At 42.7% G+C, this 18,236-nt stretch overlaps 1 protein-coding gene across 1 annotated transcript in view; it reads left to right on the top strand.

Annotated features, from left to right (window-relative positions):
* The window catches only part of LOC147663566 (B-cell receptor CD22-like), a 348,558-nt gene that overhangs the window by 13,399 nt on the left and 316,923 nt on the right, over nt 1-18,236 (top strand). The gene's annotated exons all lie outside the window — the stretch shown is intronic.

Below are 18,236 nucleotides of genomic sequence, written 5' to 3'. Positions count from 1 at the left end.
TATAAATGCTACAAACAAGCCCCAAACCACTGGTCAGAGTAGGTTGACTGCCCCCCTTGCACTACCTTTTTGGTATGCAGGCAGTCCAGGGGTACATTCTAGAACCTATACTGTTCAGTCTTTATGTGGAACACTAGGAAGGCAGGCTTGGCTATTCACCAGTATGCAGTTTAGGGTCCGCCCTATTTAATACCCTTTTTAATCAAGGACATTCTTACATTGTTATCCACAGACTCCAAGATTCAGAATTCAACAAAGACTCGGTTACTAAAATGGGCAGTGATGGCTTTGCCTCCTCTATGGCCAAGGAAGCCATTTTGTCTCAAATATACTTTATTAGATTTTCAATATGTATGAAACAATCTGAAAATACACAGTCAGATTTGCAGAGTTTTGTATGCCCTCCCCCAAGGACTCTATCTGTTTATTCCCTATCCCCACTTGGGCTATTTTGCTTGTTTACCATGAATAGCTTTTGCACTTTCTAAAACATTCCAGGATCAATTATACACTAGTCACTTGCCTTATCTTTGTAAATTTCCTGTGAGAACCCTTACTAGAGTATATCCCTTTCTCTACCATCATGCACCGCTCCATTTTCATAGGCCTGGCTCAAAGCTTCATAGTCAGGGCCTCCAGGAGACAGCCATAATGGTTGTATGACGTTACAACGCATACTTTTACAATGCATGCCTTTACAACGCATGTTTCACATCGCAACATCCTTTACAACGCATTCCATTACAACGCATGCCATTAAAACAAATTGTCTAAAGCTACCTTTACAACGCATTCTATTAAATAAATAAATAAATTGATACTTGTATAGCGCACTACTCACCCGCAAGGGTCTCAAGGCGCTTGTACGAATACCGCTGTGGAACCCATCCTGGCTTTCCCTGTGAGGCATCCACTCCTGGGCACCCCCAAGGTGGAGGCCAGGCACCCTTAGCGTTGTGGGGGCCGTTGTGGAGATTAAGCACGCTATTGCCCAGAGTTGCAAAGTGGGACTCCATGATTGGAATAGGCACCGAGGCGAGAATTATCAGGTCCGTGGAATTTTGAGCCCAACACCCGCCGAGGCGGGGAATTGAACCCTGGTCCCAGGCCAGACCTCTGCATCAGGGTCTGCCGCTCTAACCATTGAGCCACACTTCTCCCATATTACATCGCATACTACCTTTACAACACATACCATTACAACGCATACCATTACATTGCATGTATGCTAAGTATTGGATAGTATAGGGGTAAAAATTACTCTTCTAACTCCAGGCAGTCCAACAGTAGAGTAAGTGTTGGATAGTGTAGGGGTAAAAGTTACTATTCTAACTCCAGGGGGTGCAACAGGAGGGTACGTTTTGGATAGTGTAAGGGTACTATGCGTTGTAATGGTATGCGTTGTAATGGTATACGTTGTAATGACATGCATAATGGTATGCGTTGTAGTGGCATGCGATATAATGGTTGCGTTGTAATGGCATGTGATGTAAGGGATGTTGTGATGTAATGACTGCATTGTAATGTTAGTGCGATGTAAAAGTTGCGTTGTAAAGGTTGTGTCCCAGCCATAATTTACCTATATCCCACCACAGTGCCTGCAGGCCATTATCATCTAACATTTGACCCTATTTCAGCTGAGTGCGTTTGTCCCAAATTTTCAAAAAAGCTATTTGTGCAGTCTGTGTGATATCACAATAATCAAAGATAAGTGGTCACCTATGTTAATCTTAAAGGCATTGAAGGGCATTCACATGTGAAGCGCAGTATAACGCCTCCTGGCCAATATCCTCTATTGCATGAGCAACTAGTGAAAATCACAAATGTGACTAGGTACATGTGTGTAGATGTGATATGGTTAGAAATCTTGAACTGAACCAAGTGGAACCCAAAGTCGAATTGCACAAAGTGGAATCAACATGCCTTTTCCCTATGCTCATTGGTTTCCCTATGCTCGTATCCAACGAGCATAGTGAACCCATATATTTTTTCCCAGCATTACCTCAGTTTGCTCAGTGTGTCTGGCATATTATTTATAAGAGTTTTATATATACCGTACACCCCCAGTTGTTATGAGGTTGAGAGTGGATTCATTTTCCATCAAATAACTATCCTGAATGTTAAACAGTCCTTCAGGATGTCTCCCACACTGCACTTTATTTTCTTTATTTATATCTCTTGTTAAACCTACTCTACAGTGTCAATGTACAATAAAAGAAAAGCCCATTTTAGAAAGCATGGGGCAGATTTACAAGAAAGTGATGCATCTGCAGAGTAGCGTCACTTACCCTGAGAAACACTAGCGCCACCATAGATGCCATATTACAATACGGCACACAATGGCGCAAGAATTGACAGATGCGTCAGAAATACTGACGATTCTGTTGGCACAAGAGTCACGCATTGCTGGAATCGTGTTGCAAGCCCAACGCAACTCCAGCAATGCATGTTGAGGTATCCGCATTACCTTCAAGCAGGCATACGGTTTTGACGCAGTGGCGTCCTGGAAGTGGCCCCGTGAAATATTGTAAATTTCACTGCATCACTTTTAAGAGGCTATCCTGTGTCCGAACGCAAACCCTGCATACATTATACCTGACGAAGGTATATGTGACGTAGGGTTTTACAACGCGACACATGTCCGTAGATGGATCACCTTGTAAATGGGCGCCCTTTTCACGCTGCGCCACAAATATGATGCAACAGCGGTGCGAAAATTATCCAAGGGACTTATACATTTGCCCCCATGATTTTAGTTTCCTTACGATGTGCTTTGCAATTAAAGTTTGATTTATAATACCACACTGTGTTGCATTTAACACATTATACAGATTAGCGTATTATCACAAACAAAAACACATATTTCTTGAAATATTGATGGACATGTCTGCAGTTTCAGACAAAAAATAAACTGTAAAGGTATGGTGATAAAATACTCTAAATCTCTGTAAGGAGTATTAAAATCAATCAATCTATCATATCATATAAAAAAAATACCTACTGAGCAATGCAATATGGTCCTATATCGCCATCGAGGGGATGAGCGGACATTTGTAAACCCTTCATAAACAACAAATTGCATTTATCTGTTGGTGGGTGACCTGACCTGACTGTCTCAGGGATGCTTTAGGTACTTTCACCAGTAGTATATGTTGCATTAAAAAAGATCTAGCAGATGTCTTTGGAATTCATATGATTGACCAGCAAGTAGTTTTTAAATCGAGCTTTGTACCTTGATAGTTACCCCTACTTAAAAAGAGTTAATTGCTGCACATCTAACCTTTGTTTTTTTCGTGTCTCCAGCCTTGGTTTTCTTTTTTTCTTATTTTTAAATTCTGGAGGAGGGATCCTGTTTTGACAGATGTCACAACTTCGTGTTGCAAGAGTAATTGTAAGCTAAATCATTGCTCACGTTGCAACTTCCTTGGCAACCAGCCCACTGCAGAAGGGGTAGGCCAGCAAATTGGGTGAAGTCCCATCTGACGTCACACATTATTGAAAACCGCAAAACCTGAACATAGTCAGAAAGCTAGCGGCGAATCACGGGTTCAATTGAGCGTCAGCATTGCTGTCTGAGGAAGCGTATCCTGGTGCAGGAGCAATCGATGTATTCGAAAGCTTTATCAGGACTTGTCCATTGGTTCAGACGCCATTTCTGCACTTATCAGGCAGAACAAATATAGGCATAGAAAAGCCGCACCAGTGCAATTTAAAATCCAGAAATTATAGTGCAAAACAGCCAAAAAATAAAGGTGAAATGATGAATGAATAGCGTATATTGTACATGGTATGCATGAGTGATAAAAGATATATCCCATGGCAGCAGAGATACATAGTATATATTACACATGGTGTGCATTTTTCAGAGTGATAAAAGGGAAGCCATAGCAGAAGAAGTTAAAGGATATATGTGTAGCATACATTGCACATGATGTGAATATTTAAGGGTGATGAATAGTACAACACATACATGCAGAGGTACAGAAATATATATATATCAGTGGTTAATTAGTAAAAAAATACGTCCCGGGGCTCTTAACAGGAGGCAGTTTCCACAACTCCATTTCTTCTGTTAGCACCACATATAAAAGAACCAACTACTAACCATAATGTGCCAAAAGTGGGGAGAGGATGTGGCATAATGGCCAGAGCTGGCAAACTCGGACCTGGGGAACCAGGTTCAAGTCATGGCTTGGCTCAACATCCTGTGATTCTGGGTGAATCAACTGATCTCCCTGTGTCTACCAAAAATGTATGTGTCCTTGAATGGTGCTTAATCTCCACAGTTGATGGTTAAGTGCCGGTGCTGAGCACCAGAAACCACTGGCTCGACTTAAGCACTGTATAGCATACGTTACTGTTATAATTGACTTGTGTCTTTCCTTACTCTGGCTGTGACTTCCCTGTTACTCAGCTAGTGTGAGTGGTAGAATGCCTGGTGACATCATGGAATGTTTGGGTGCCTGGCTTGAGTGTAAAGTGTGAGTTGATGGCATGCTGAGCGACAGGGAGGTCGCTCCTGGTGGGGTTGTATTCCATCTACCTATCTTATCTTAATGAACTTAACCTGTAACTAAGTTTAATTAGAACATTGGGATGTTGGGAGCTCCATTGACAACAATGGACTGCTCCAATCCCCTCGCGCTTCCTGAAGGTTTTGTTTTATTTGTTAGAACATTCTGCCCTCTAGTGGCAGAATGTTCTAATAGCCTTATAGCCCTTCATAGCGGGGCTATACCGGATTTTAAAGTCCCTCTGCTTTGTTAAATTCCCTTGCCTTCGGCTCGGGCCTTTAACGCTGCAGCGGGACTTTAATATAGCCTTATAGCCCGCCGTAGAGGGCTATACCGGCTATTAAAGGCCCTCTCCAGCGTTAAAGGCCCGAGCCGAAGGCGAGGGCCTTTCACAAGGGAGAGGGACTTTAATAGCGGAATAGCTCATCCACGAAGGGCTATAAGGCTATTAGAACATTCTGTCACTAGAGGACAGAATGTTCTAACAAAAAAACAAAGCCTTTTGGAAGCGTGAGGGGGTTGGAATCCCCTCAGGCTCCCTGAAGCCTTTGTTCACAGCCAGAGCTGTGAACAAAGAAGCATTGGAATGTTGGAGCTCCAGGCTTATACCAGCCATTATAAGCCCAGAGCACTCCATTGTTTTCATTGGAGCTCCCAACATTCCAATGTTCTAATAGCCGGTATAGCCTGCTACGGCGGGCTATAAGGCTATAGTAACACCCCCACCAAACCACATAGACACTCATACTGATACTAAAAAAAACATTTAATAACACATATACACACACATGTGCCTACTCACCAACCCATGCAGCCCCTTATACACAAAGTGAAATTCTGATACAAACATTTAAATATTTAAACAATACTCGCTAATATATGTATTCACTAAGATACACTTAATAAGCCAGTTAACCAATCAAATTTTTTTTTTAAACATCCATTAAGACACTTATTTAAACATTTATTCTTCCATCGACCTTTACATATGCATATATAAAACATATTTATTTTTCAGAAAGACACACATTCACTCGATGGTGTCATCAGTGATGTCATGAGTGATGTCACTGACAATTTCATGAGTGATGTAATATGTGACGTTATCAGCAGTGCATTGCAGGCGCGCAAGTTATAGTGAGTCCAACTAACTATAACGTGGGAATTTCAATGGTTTTATGTCAGTAAAAATTTTTCCAGCTAACTATAACTGGTGTCAAACCTATGGTTTTTTCAGTGAATTTAATAGGTTTTTTAAATGCTAATTCCTAACTATAACTGGTGTGAAACCTATGGTTTTTTCAGTGAATATATATATATATATATACTAGCTTACCCGTCGCGCGTTGCTGCGTTCTCAGAAGAAAGGAAATTTAAGGAAACTTGTTATGATAACATTCAATTTACATTGTGTAATTTCATTGAAACTTATTCATTTTAATATGGAAAACATTTTAAAGTGTTGTTTTAATTCTGTATATATATATATATATATATATATATATATATATATATATATATATATATATATATATATATACAGTATTTTTTGTTTTTCCGTCTGGTGCGTGCACAAATAAATTAGAAGGTTTTCCGGCACGTGAGCTTGCCACATTCAGTTGTCCATGTGAGAAGCACGGATTCTCCAAATCTAGTCCTCACACTAGCAGCGATTGTCCTTGTGCTTTGTTGATGGTCATTGCAAAAGCGAGTCGCACCGTAAACTGTAAACATTCAGTATTGGAAAGATTATGAGGGCCCTGGGGGGCCAGGGGGCCAATATCCAACACATATATATATTTTATTTTTGCCAGAAACCTGCGCGGGAGTGTACTCAACAACTTTTAACAAATTATTTATTCATTTATTTATTTTTGCCAGAAACCTTCGCAGGAGTGTACTCAACAAGTTCCCAAAGTTTCATGGTAATCGGATGAATGGTGTAGTGATGCATAAAGGACAAACAGACATACTTTTGTATATATATATATATATATATATATATATATATATATATATATATATATATATATATATATATATATATATATATATATATATATATATATTCACTGAAAAAAACATAGGTTTCACACCAGTTATAGTTAGCTGGACATTTTACTCATACAAAACTATTGAAATTCCACTGTTATAGTTAGTTGTACTCACTATAAATCGCGCGCCCGCAATCCACCGCTGATGATGTCACATATTACATCATACATGACATGGTCAGTGACATCACTGATGACATCACTGATGACATCTCAAATGACATCACTGATGACATCATCCATGTGACAATCAAATACACCTCATCACACACTAGTATAATCTTTCATCACTCACTGTAAAATAGAAAGTGTCATATTTGAAACCATTGACACACCAATAGAAATTTCTAAACACCCACTCAGTTATTCATAGAACTATACACACATCTAATCACTTACCTATTTCATACACATGGTTCCAAGTAATTTCTATTACCACATTTACATATTGTGAGAATTTTCCACAGTTAAAAAGGATACCTATTAGTGGGCCACAGAAGGCAGCAGAACTGACTGGGATGTTGGCAGGATGGGAAGCAGGACAAAAGGATATGGAAGTGATTGAGAGGGATCTTTAACCCTTACTCTCTTTGGTAAAGTCATCAAACATGATTCCCCTTTGGTCGTATGGACATTTGGTAGCCGATTTGAAGAACTGAGGAAGAGTTAACATTCAGAATTCATTTACATTTCAATGAAGCTAGTACAGTGTAACAATAACAACTGAGAGGGTGGTAGGAAACTATGAAGGTTTATTCTTCAATTATTAGTTCACCGCAAGGAGCATAATTGGAAGTGATTGATGAAATATGTAATTACAGGAATGCATTTAAGGCATTCAAGCAGAAGTGCTATGAAATACAGAATGCAAACAATCAATATGTAAAGAATGTCAAATCCAAACCGGGTGTTCAATAAATAAACTAGCCCTTGCTAAATTATAAAGAGGGAGTACAAAGGGGTTTTCTAAAGGGGAAAAGAGGAAGATGTCAGTAAAAGAGTGTTTAGCATGAAGCTTCAAACTTAGGAAAGTCACAAAGGAAGAGAAATTCCTCACTTTGAAGTCAAGGAACGGTCTCTGCTCTACCTACTTAGGAACACCAAAAAAAAACACAATCAAAGGTCTCAAAACGTCCATCATAACTTGCTTCCATAGTCCAGAACTAAACCCATGGCAGCATTTGGCTAGAGGCGGTAACCCCCTACATATCCATCCTAAAATGATATGAAACAAAGGTGTTGTAAAGGTTGTGTATGCTGAGGCGTCTTTATGCTAGCTGTCTCTGGGCCCGATTCACAGAACTAACTTAAGACAACATTCTAAACTTACTACCATTTGGTATTCACCGAAGGCACTTACTCATTTCGGTATTCACAGAAGTTAGGAGTCCTAACTTTAGAACTCCTAAATGCCTTCTGTGAATACTGAAAGTCTTAGTTTAGGAGTAGTAAAGCTCGGACTCCTAACTTTAGGACTCCTAAACTGAGAAAAATCCCAACTTTAAGACTTTCAGTATTCACAGAAGGCATTTAGGAGTCCTAAAGTTAGGACTCCTAACTTCTGTGAATACCGAAATGAGTAAGAGCCTTCTGTGAATACCAAAATGGTAGTAAGTTTAGGATTTTGTCTTAAGTTAATTGAAATTAGAGTAGCGACTACAGCTTGGGTGCAAACAGCCACGTTTTTAGAGATTTCCTAAACAACTGTCTGTTGGCTTGACTTCTAAGAGTAAAAGGCAGAGTATCCCAAAGTTTAGAGGCCAAATGGAAGAAACCTCTGCCACCCCATTTTACAGTCTTCGCCCTAGGAGTGACCAGAAGGGAATCTGTTGATGACCTAAGATTGCGTTGTGGGATGTGCCATCTGATATGATTGCTGAAATAGGCAGGTCCAGCCCCGTAAAATGTTTAGTGCACAGTGCACAAGGACTTACATTGGACCCTTACCAAGACCGGAAACCAGTGCAAGTCTTAGATACTTTGGTATAGTGGACTGAATTTGGGAATCTTAAGCAATAGTCATGCTGCCGCATTTTAAAGTAATTTCAGCTTGCGTAAAGTCATCTTGTTTGCCCCTAAATGGAGGGCATTACAGTAATCGATTTTTGACAATAACAAAGCAACAGTTACTGTTTTCCTTAGGTTCACAGGAATGAATGGTAAAACATTTTCATACGATCTTCAAGATATGTTCCAGAAGGACATTTCCTTGCCAAATAGGCCCACCTCAGTTTTGTCAGTATTCAACTTTTGACAAGTGTCCCACCTCCATCTGATGATCTGAACCATACAGTTGTTAAACTTAGTTGTCACCTCCTCTGGCTATGAGGATAGAGACACCACTATTTCTGTATCGTCTGCATAAGAAATGCCAGTAAAAACAGTACAAAAGTGGGTGGTGATGGACGGAGCATCTGAATCAATCAAACACTCACACCCAGTCAAAAGATCTGGGTTTAATCCATCACCATTCTTTAGCCCACTCTGCCACCCCAGTTCAGACATAGCTATATGCAAATCAGACTGACCCTGTGCCTCATGGGAACAGTCCAGCCCGATCTGCCAAGCCATGTCTTCCCTGGACCGGAAACAAGCTTCCGAGGACCGGTTTCCGGCATTCCAGCCGTCTTCAGCCCGGCTTGCCTGAATCCAGTGGCAAAGTGAGCAAGGGACTCATGTCTGAGCATACCCTGCCACACTTATGGCTGCCAAAAGCAGTACAAAAGGGAGTGGTGATGGACGGAGCATCTAAATCAATCAAACACTCACACCCAGTCAAAAGATCTGGGTTTAATCCAACACCGATCTTTAGCCCACTCTGCCACCCCAGTTCAGACATGGCTATATGCAAATCAGTCTGACCCTGTGCCTCATGGGAACAGTCCGGCCCGAACTGCCAAGCCATGTCTTCCCTGGACCGGAAACAAGCTTCCGAGGACCCGTTTCTGGCATTCAAGCCGTCTTCAGCCCGGCTTGCCTGAATCCAGTGGCAAAGTGAGCAAGGGACTCACGTCTGAGCATACCCTGCCACACTTAAGGCGGCCAAAAGCAGTACAAAAGGGGTTGGTGATGGACGGAGCATCTGAAATAAATCAAACACTCAAACCCAGTCAAAAGATCTGGGTTTAATCCATCACCGTTCTTTAGCCCACTCTGCCACCCCAGTTCAGACATGGCATGGCACAACAGATTGTTCCGGTTGAGTGGAGGGAAATGTGGTGCAGACAGGAAGTGCTACTCTCAAGGCAAAAGGCACAGTGGCAGTTAGCGGTCTAGCTGCTCAACCGGCTGCATAAAAATGGATGCCTGCCTCGACGCGCAGTGGACGCGCCGTTTGCGCACCAATGGTGCGCCTAAGGCAAGCCTGTCTGCGCCCGTCCGTGCAAGACCGGGCACAGGGGCCAGAAATGGTGCCCCTTACACCACAAAAGGCCTTACCGACCCCATATACTCTTGTGACAAACGTATGAACCTGGCTGATAAACAATACTCAGGCATATGCCGCATAAAATCGGAACTAGGAAAGGTGGATGGACCTTTTTCCTGCCTCAATTGTAAATGGGGATGCCAAGATGCCCTCCCCATACCCTTAGCAGTAAACTTAACTCATCACCCCAGCAGCCTGACACTAAAATGCATCTATTTAATACCAGATCATTCCCCAAACATAGCATGGAGATTTGAGATACACTTGACGAATTAAGCTTAAATCTGGCCTTCGCCATCAAAACTTGGCTTGATGACAATAACTCACCCGACATTGTTTCAGCCCTTCCACTTGGCTATAAAATATGAAAACAAGACAAGAACGGTAAGAGAGACGGGGGTATTGCCATTCTCTTTAAAGATCATCTCTCCTGCATTTCCAAAACTACTACTCAAGTAGGCTCCCATGAGATTCTAGCCTTCACAGTTATGAACGGCGCCCATGTATTACTGGGAGGAGCAGTCATTTGTAACCCTACGGGCCAGTACCCCAGACTAAGCTTCAATCTACTTGTTCAACTTTTTCCTCTCTGCCTAAAACTGAATCAATTCCTGGTCATAGGGGATTTTAATCTTCATTATGAAAATGCTGCTAATCCAGGTGTTAAACACCTGGAAAACAATATGGCCATAATGCAATTAACCCCGAGGATATCTGATCCAACACATGTAGCAGGACACACGCTGGACCTTATGTTCTCAAATATAACAATTATTAATATTCACAAAATTAAATCACTTGCATGGACAGACCATTTTTTAATCTCCTTTTCCCTAGCCATTCCAAATTAGTCATCTCAGACTGAAGCCACACATCAATTAGGGAGAAGATCCTGGAACCTAATTACTCAGGAAACATTTTCTATGCACTTTACTAGGTCAGGACACATTTTCCTCTCACCATGCTAATACCTCAGCCACCCTTTTACAACAAGAAATAGAGTAGTCGCTTGACAAATGTGCCCCCAAACAAACAAAAAAGCCCATGACCATCTCGAGATCAGGAAAGTGATCCCTGAAAAATAAACAAAAATGTTGCACTTTGGAGCAACAAGGAGACTATCAAGGGACAACGTAGATAGACAGAACTACCTAGCTGAATTGAAAACCTACCACCACGCTCTAAAAAATGCCAAAACAAAATTTTACACAAGAAGGATAGAAGATAAGGATAGGATAGGATAGGATGTGAATTTGTAGAGCGCGAATTGCTGCCCGGAGGCGTCCAAGCGCTAGGAATACCATGAATCCGACCCGGAGGACCCAGGGGGGAGAGAACGGGAGTTAGTTAGACTGGGTTATGGAAGACCGTGAGGTTGGAGTTAGCTCTTAGATGCAGTGGAAGGGCGTTCCAGGCCCTGGCAGCATTGTAGGAGAACGTCCTACCTCCAGATCTAGATCTTTTAATTCTGGGGGTCACTGCGAGAAAGGTCTGATTAGAGCGTAGGTTTCTGTTGGGCGTGTAGTGGGTAATTAGATCCCGCGAAATCCTGGGACCAGTGTTCCAGAATGACTGGTGAGCTATGCACATGGCTTTAAACATAACTCTCTGGCGCACCGGTAGCCAGTGAAGGGTTGCTAGTCCCGTCCTTATTGACTGTCTGCGGGGGAGGTCGAGTAGCATGCGTGCTGCACAGTTCTGAACTATTTGGAGCCTTCTCAGAGTAGATTCTGGAGCACCGAGGTAAAGTACATTATTAAAATCAAGGCATGATTGAATCAGACCCTGTACAGCTGTCTGTTTGGCTTCCATGGGGAGGAGAGAGAAGATTTTCTTGAGCATCCTCATGATGCCGAAGCAAGTAGCTGACAGTTTCGTGGCTTGTACATTGAAGGAACGGGATCTGTCCATCCAAATTCCAAGGCTTTTAATGCTGTTTTTGGGGGTTGGTGGAGGGCCCAGACTGGGCGGCCACAGTGAGACGGGGAAGCTGAGGTCCGGATGGCCTAGGACCATAAGCTCGGTTTTGTCCCCATTTAGTTTTAAGGACGATAGGGACATCCAAGTCTTCACTTCCTCCAGACACTCTCTAAGCCCGCCCCGCACAGGTAGATTGGCTTCCTGCGTCAGGGAGACCACCAGCTGTGTGTCGTCCGCATAGGAGATGATCTTAATCCCGAATGGGCAGACGACATCGGCCAGTGGCCTCATGTACAGGTTAAAAAGTGCAGGGCTTAGAGAGGAGCCTTGGGGGACACCGCATTTCAAAGGTCTGCTGGTAGACACAGACTCGCCTTCGAACACACGGAAGGATCTGTCCTCTAAAAAGGACTGAAACCAGGACCACGCTTTGCCCTTAATCCCAACCTGGGACATACTGTACAGCAGGGTGTCATGGCTGACCGTATCAAAGGCCGCGCTAAGATCAAGGAGGATCACTGCCACTGATCCTCCTTGATCTAGGATTTTTCTGGCCTCCTCGGTGACCATGAGGAGGGCGGTCTCGGTCCCATGTTTTGGTCTAAAGCCAGTCTGAATGGGGTCCAATAGGTGGTAATCTTCCAGGAAGTTTATTAACTGATGGTTTATATATTTCTCCAGGATCTTGCTTGCCCAGGGAAGCAGGGATATGGGGCGATAGTTACTTAGGTCCGTAGAGTCCAAGTTAGGCTTTTTCAGTAGGGGTCTAACCATAGCCTGTTTCCATACAATGGGGACCATGCCCGAAGAGATGGAGGTATTTAAGACCTCCCTTAAGATAGGCAAGGTGGTCTGCGAGGCTGCCATTATTATATCAGGTGGGGCTGGATCATTGGGGGATCCAGATTTGACTTTCCGTGCTAAGGGTTTAAGCGTGGCAAGATCCAAAGGAGGAAAGTGAGACAGCATGGGTAGATGTTGACTGGAGGGGGGTCTGTGGGGTAGAGGGGAGGGGTTAGGGGGGTGAGGTTATTCGGGGGAAAGGCAGAGTAAATCGAGCTTATTTTCTGAAGAAAAAATTCGGCAACATTGTTACAGTGGGTAGTGGACTTGTCCACTAGTAGGCTAGGGGGTTGTTTTGTTAATTTATTAATAATTTTGAAAATTTCCTTGGGTTTAGATTTGGTGAGCACAATTTTCTCAGAGAAGTATGAGGCCTGGGCCTCTTTTATCAGAGTTTTGTATTCGCTGATAGCTTCTCGATAGAGTGTTTTATTTTCTATTGAATAATCGGTTCGCCAGCGTCTCTCTGATTTCCTGCAGAGACGTTTCTTGTCTCTCAGAGTCTCCGTGTACCACGGGGCAGTTTTGTGGAGGTGTTTGAGCGTGATTTCCTTTTTGGGAAGAACAACGTCAAGAGATTCGGAGATCCATTTGACGTATGCCTGATTTGCTAGACCGGGACTGTCTTTAATCAGAGGTGGGTTCTCAGCAAGTTTGTTAATCCAGTTGTCAACTGCTAGATGAGACCAGGCTCTCGTGAGTCTTGTAATGGGTGTTGGTTCAGGGGGTTTGGACACAGTCCAGTTAATGGGGATCAAGAAATGGTCCGTCCAGGGCAGGGGGATGGGTGGACTGGTTAGGAGGCCAGGGCAGTTGCTGAAAACTGGGTCCAGCAAATGGCCCTTCACGTGGGTAGAAGAGGTAACCCGTTGGGAAAGTAGCAGAGCTGCTAGGTCATGGCAATGTGGTCTGAAGATGAGTCAAAGTGAAAATTAAAATCGCCTAGCAGGATGAAGTTGGATGTGGAATTGAGAAGATCAGCCACATTAGAGGGTAGGCTGACGTGGAACTGCCTTGGGGGACCGGGAGGTCGGTAAATCAGAGTGCCAGAGAGGCATTTATTAGGTGAAAATTCAATATTAAAAGTTAGGCTTTCACAGTCCGGGATGGTTTCAAAGACCACTTGGCAGTGAAGCTGTTCTTTATGAATTATAGCCAAGCCTCCTCCTCTCCCTTTAGGGCGGTCCTGGCGAGAGATTTGGAAACCTGATGGAAGAGCAGCTACGGCCGCTGGATCGGCTTCAGGGGATAGCCAGGTTTCTGTTAGGAACAGAATGTCCGGTGAATGTTCCTCTATGAAAAGCGCAATCTCGGCCGTATGTTTGGGGAGAGAGCGGCAGTTCAGTAAGAACATATGGAAATCGTGAAGTGGTTTAGTAATTGTTTTGGGTTTGAGGGGGTTATGACATTCGGGGCAGGCCGGAGGCAAGGTGTCAGCTTGATATCTGTGACAACTGCTGTTGCTGGTGGGTGCCCTAAGTCTGTGGAGGGTTTCGGCACTGTAGTGTATAGGGTCTGAGGTTTGGGGCGCAGGGGGGCTGGGCCTAGGCCCGGACTAGGCAGATGAGCTTGCCTTATGCGCGCCTTTGGCGCGCAATCGTCGCGCCCGCTGCGCTCGTCCGCTGCACTTCCGGTGCATGCATATTGTTATAGGGCCGGTAGGTGGCGTGGCCTCGAGGGGGCGTGTCCCTCGATTCCTCGTGGTCGATGGCGGCTGGTCAAGACTCCTGCGAGCACTCCCTCTGAGCGCTAGCTCCGCTGCAGGGGATGCTTGTAGGCAGGGAGAACAGAAGTAAGCAAGTGTTTAAAATCAAGATACAATCAATTTTTAAAAACAAGTTGTGCAAATGAAGCTATGAGCAGCGTTGTCTCCCGTCTGTGCCTCAGGAGGGGTGGTGGGTATTCTGGCGCGCTCGTGGTTCAGCGCGCTATTTATGTTCCTAAGGGGGCGTGTCCCTCGATTCCTCATGGCCGATGGTGGCTGGTCAAGACTCCCGCGAGCACTCCCTCTGAGCGCTAGCTCCACTGCAGTGGATGTTTGTAGGCAGGGAGAACAGAAGTAAGCAAGTGTTTAAAATCAAGATACAATCAATTTTTTAAAAACAAGTTGTGCAAATGAAGCTATGAGCAGCGTTGTCTCCCGGCTGTGCCTCAGGAGGGGTGGGGGGTATTCTGGCGCGCTCGTGGTTCAGCGCGCTATTTATAATGGCATCTCGTCCCAAGAACTCTATAAAGTGATTTATGAATTATGTAAACCCACCAGCCTATCACAAACCATGGCTCCCACAGTAGAGAACTGCGAATTAATAAATATTTTCTTCACTGACAAAGTGACAAAAATGTATGCATCCTTTGATAATTCCCCCGATGGTGATAATACTGACTGGGAAAACCTGGCTCCTCACCCCTCTGCACAAACTCACCTAGACACTATGACTACCTTTTCAGAAGAGGAAGTGACTAAAGCCATGATTGAGGTCAACACAAAGAATGAGCCTACCCTTGATATATTTGGTTCTTGCAATTACTAAAGGCAAAAATGATAAACACGTTTCTTCTGTTTACCATGGACATTTAATTATCAATCCATTCATTATTATTATTTTTTGAAAATGTATTCATACATGGAAAAAGGTTAACATTGGCATTTCAACTTTAACCCATATAGCAAAATACTGTGATTAATTAAGGACAAATTATATCATTAAAGGACATACATCATAATCATAAACAATTTTCATACAAAAGTGAAGTGATATTTGTCAAAACAAATGTCCAAATTGATCAAAAAGTTAATTCGACATGACATGGAAGAATAATTTTCAACATCATTCGTCACATGAATACATTTTAAACAGTAAAGTATTTTGAACAAAACAAGACCAGTTAGTCGGTTTCATGTGAGTATAAATCTCTGCGCCTCGATGTACTACGAGGTTTGTGCCGACGCGTTTCGAGTCCAGGTATTAAATCACCAAACTCTCTTCAGGGCTTTATTATTCTGATCTGATTGACTGGTTTGCCATATTTCGTCTTTTTAAATGTTCCGCTGTTTTTCTAATGTATTTTGGAGCGCAGGGGCCATCCGCCCGTCACCTAGGGATGGGCGGAGTTTGTGTAGTCAGGTTTGACTTCGTTTTGTTAGCGCTGGGGAACGTGGACTTTCAGGGGGCTTCTATTTCTTAATGAGCTGTTAGTTGCTCGTTGCATCCCACAAGTTTTACTGTGCAGTGCGATTTAAACGCACAAACTATCCATCAATAGCGTTCGAAATTTTGATGATTATGTTCCCAAAAGTTAATCCCTTCTCGAGAAAACAGTAGTATTTCCACTCTTTAAAAAAGCAGGACTTGGAATATATGTCCCAGCTAACTATCGCCCCATTTCTCAACTACCTTATTTATCCAAAGTCCTGGAGCGCTTAGTCAATAAGCAACTTACCACCTTCTTTGAGTCTAATAACCAATTTGACCCCTAATTTGATGATTATGTTCCCAAAAGTTAATCCCTTCTCGAGGGATTAACTTTTGGGAACATAATCATCAAAATTTCGAACGCTATTGATGGATAGTTTGTGCGTTTAAATCGCACTGCACAGTAAAACTTGTGGGATGCAACGAGCAACTAACAGCTCATTAAGAAATAGAAGCCCCCTGAAAGTCCACGTTCCCCAGCGCTAACAAAACGAAGTCAAACCTGACTACACAAACTCCGCCCATCCCTAGGTGATGGGCGGATGGCCCCTGCGCTCCAAAATACATTAGAAAAACAGCGGAACATTTAAAAAGACGAAATATGGCAAACCAGTCAATCAGATAAGAATAATAAAGCCCTGAAGAGAGTTTGGTGATTTAATACCTGGACTCGAAACGCGTCGGCACAAGCCTCGTAGTACATCGAGGCGCAGAGATTTATACTCACATGAAACCGACTAACTGGCCTTGTTTTGTTCAAAATACTTTACTGTTTAAAATGTATTCATGTGACGAATGATGTTGAAAATTATTCCTCCATGTCATGTCGAATTAACTTTTTGATCAATTTGGACATTTGTTTTGACAAATATCACTTCACTTTTGTATGAAAATTGTTTATGATTATGATTTATGTCCTTTAATGATATAATTTGTCCTTAATTAATCACAGTATTTTGCTATATGGGTTAAAGTTGAAATGCCAATGTTAACCTTTTTCCATGTATGAATACATTTTCAAAAAATAATAATAATGAATGGATTGATAATTAAATGTCCATGGTAAACAGAAGAAACGTGTTTATCATTTTTGCCTTTAGTAATTGCAAGAACCAAATATATCAAGGGTAGGCTCATTCTTTGTGTTGAAACTCTATTTGGCCCTGCTTACTCTTGGTCCCTTGGGCCTAACCCCCCTTTTTTGCTAGATGATTGAGGTCAAGGCGGGATCCCCTCTTGATCCTTGTCCACATTTTTTTCTCCAAACTAGCGCCAATCATATCCCCCCATGTTACTAAAATATTTAACCAATCTCTGGTGCGAGAGTTATTCCGAAACATTTGGAAGAAAACAGTAGTATTTCCACTCTTAAAAAAAGCAGGACTTGGAATATATGTCCCAGCTAACTATCGCCCCATTTCTCAACTACCTTATTTATCCACAGTCCTGGAGCGCTTAGTCAATAAGCAACTTACCACCTTCTTTGAGTCTAATAACCAATGTGACCCCTAATTTGACCCCTTAGAAACAACAACAGTACAGAAGCAACTCTACTAGCTGTGTCCGATGACATCAGAACACTAGTAGACCAGGGCAGAGCCGTAGCACTGATCTTATTAGATCTCACCACGGCCTTCGATACTGTTTCCCATACTAAATTACTCTAAATTTTGCACAAAAGAGGGATCTGTTCCAAAGCCTTATCACGGTTTGCCTCTTTTTTGAAAGATCGAACTCAAACAATTAAAATGGGATCTTGCGCCTCCACCTCAAAGAGCATTAAGTAAGGAGTCCTGCAGGGAGCTACTTTAAGCTCCACTCTTTTTAACGCCTATGTTTCTTCTCTGGCGGATATTAGTGGGAAATGGGGATTTGATATTTGCTCTTACGCTGACTACACACAATTGGTGATTCCCTTGATAGACAGGCTGTCTAACACTGAAACAAAAAACAATCTAATTAACTGTCTCACTGAACTCACAGGTTGAATGTTCCAGCACTGTCTAAAATTGAACGCCGGAAGTCGGAAATTCTGCTCTCCTGAGATGCCAGGAATATCTGGGACGGGAAAAAGGGGAAAGGCTGGGTCCTGTCCCTGACCGGCTGGACCACTCTTAGTGAACAAACAAAACAGGTGCCGGACAGTATCAATTGGAAAAGACAAATACACACCTAGTATAATGAATTGCTAGGCTGACAAACCATTTGTGTTTAGTCACTTGTATTTTTATGAAAAAAGGTTATGGAAAAATGCTTTGGCATCAAAGAATTCACACCGCATTTA

The sequence above is a fragment of the Lissotriton vulgaris genome, unplaced genomic scaffold (assembly GCF_964263255.1).
Source record: "Lissotriton vulgaris unplaced genomic scaffold, aLisVul1.2 SCAFFOLD_1649, whole genome shotgun sequence".
In the NCBI taxonomy this organism is placed as follows: Eukaryota; Metazoa; Chordata; class Amphibia; order Caudata; family Salamandridae; genus Lissotriton; species Lissotriton vulgaris.
This window is presented reverse-complemented; position numbering and strand designations above follow the sequence as displayed.